The sequence below is a fragment of the Penaeus monodon genome, chromosome 43 (assembly GCF_015228065.2).
Source record: "Penaeus monodon isolate SGIC_2016 chromosome 43, NSTDA_Pmon_1, whole genome shotgun sequence".
Lineage (NCBI taxonomy): Eukaryota > Metazoa > Arthropoda > Malacostraca > Decapoda > Penaeidae > Penaeus > Penaeus monodon.
In genome coordinates, this window is record NC_051428.1 from 25306311 (window position 1) to 25308810 (window position 2500).

Sequence of the window (2500 nt, forward strand, 5' to 3'; positions counted from 1 at the left end):
CATTAAGCAGTGTACTTCCGAATCATTATATTTCTGATGCGTGTATAAATAAATAAATAAATATATATATATATATATATATATATATATATATATATATATATACATATATATATATATATATATATATATATATATATATATATATATATATATATATCCGCACGGGAGTTACTCCCCCAAGATCACCTGAGTCAGTAAGTGGACAGCTTTTCGGCTGCTTTTCCTCCTAAACAGGAATTGGGAGGCCTAAGAATAGAATGTCTGTCTCTCTGTATAATACATACACACATACATACATACATACATACATACATACGCACATGCATACTTACATACATACATACATGCATACATATATACCTACATACATAGATGTATATAAACACATATGTGCATATGTCTGAGAGGGATTCATGTCGAACAAAGTGCGAAAAGAACATCGAAATGAACAACAAGAAAGCACACAAATATGCCGAAGGCCTTTCGCTGTACAGCTTCTTCAGGGTGTATTCGCGTGTTTTGTTGTTTTTACCTTCGTTGTTCTATTTGCATACATACATGTGCACACACACACACGCACACACACACACACACACACACGCACACACACACGCACACGCACACACACACACACACACACACACACACACGCACACACACACACGAACACACACACACACACACACACACACACACACACACACACATATATATATATATATATATATATATATATATATATATATATATATATATATTCATTTTCATATTCTGTTCAAATCAAAATTTTACACAAAGAGGTTTCACTGTACATGTAAAATGAAAGTTAATGTTAGCGCATTCAAGTCTTGCTTTATCTTATATATAGAAACCGGAGGTCACTGAGGGTGAGAGAGGGGGGAGGGGGGAGGGAGGGAGGGGATAGGGACAGGGAGAGGGAGAGGGGGAGTAAGAGAGAGAGAGAGAGAGAGAGAGAGAGAGAGAGAGAGAGAGAGAGAGAGAGAGAGAGAATAAGAGAGAAGAGAGAGAGAGAGAGAGAGAGAGAGAGAGAATAAGAGAGAGGGAATAAGAAATAGAGAGAGAGAGAGAGAGAGAGAGAGAGAGAGAGAGAGAGAGAGAGAGAGAGAGAATGGAGGAAGGACACTGCACCTAGACACAGATATACAATTTAATCCCAGGTTTCACAATCCAGATTCCCTTCTAGTTCCCACCCCCGACTGCATAACCTCTGTAGTGATCTGAGGCTACCGACCGCTTTCGTTCTCTGTGGCGTCACATGAGAAGACTCCGCCATACTCTTATGTCATTCTCGGCACCAAGCCGTGAGGAACCCTGTCGGGGGCGCAGAAGGTATGGCATGGGAGACCTAGCTGCAGGAGGCGCCGACGTGAAATCTAGACGCCTTGGACGAGTTGCTGCAATCTTTAATTGTATTACGTGGCTGCTGACTTAAGGAGTCCAGCCCTTGAGAAGAACGAAAGCAATTCGAGAAAGAAACGCATTTTCATAAACTGGCAACAGAAAATCTCGAACAGGTGGTTGGCTTCTAAAGCTGTCTAGCTAGCCGAAGCGAATTGGTTTCCATTTACAATCAAAATTCTATGCATGTCTTATTCAGTGCTTATAAAACACGCTGAGTATTTTTTAAAATCTGTAAAGACCCCATGTAAAATGCCATTCAAAGCATTCCAATGGTATTTACATCAAGGTTTTAACGCCAAAGAGCAGACGACAAATTCAAGAAAAACGAGTCTCGCTGCGCAGACTCATGATAGTCGAGCTACGCGCAGACCATTTCTCACAGGAGGTCAGGTCATACCTTTACGGTAGTTTTGAATACCTCGGATTCAGTGAAGTACGGCAGGTTCTTCCTGTACAAAACCTGCGTTTTTAGCGAACGTAATTCGTTTTTTTTTATATGTGTGTGTGCATGGTATAGATATGGACAATTTTAGAGGTAATGTGTTCATTCAGAATACTTATTTTTGATGGTGGTTTACAGTCTTTATAATTTGATATTGGTGATAATAACCTAAAACTGGTTTATGTTTTTATTCAGCTACCTTATTCTCATTTATTATGCATCGTTGGAGTGTCAAGAAACAAGAGTACAGTGACCCAATGTACTTTTTCCTCTAAATCACAAAGCTTATAAGAAGTAATAACTCCCCTCCCCCTCCAGAGTGTACTGAGTAAAAATAGAAAAAAATATTCAATCCGGTTCGTCACTTTTGCGATGTTCTTCAAAATGCTCATTAAAATTATGAATTAGAAATGGATGACCCCCATGATTATCTTGGTTAACTAATCCACTGATTAGACCCATGTTTTTTATTGGTGGTTTCGACAGTTGATAATTGTTTCGTGAACTCTGCCTAATTCTGGTTATTACTGAGTATATTTCCATAACCGTTTCGTTCCAATTAAGTGTTTAAGTGGCTGTATTCTTACGCTTAAAAGGGTCGCTTGTAAGTGACAACTTACAACTGACAACTCA

General features: G+C 39.0%; 1 protein-coding gene across 3 annotated transcripts in view; it reads left to right on the top strand.

Annotated features, from left to right (window-relative positions):
- The first annotated feature begins 1838 nt into the window (after positions 1–1838).
- The window catches only part of LOC119568154, a 23018-nt gene continuing 22356 nt past the window's right edge, over positions 1839–2500 (top strand). For 2 of the 3 annotated variants that reach the window (XM_037916560.1, XM_037916557.1), the window contains exon 1: positions 1839–1960. The gene's annotated coding sequence lies outside the window, so the exon portion shown is untranslated. The remainder of the gene's footprint in view (positions 1961–2500) is intronic. The other variant, XM_037916559.1, reaches the window with a different exon arrangement.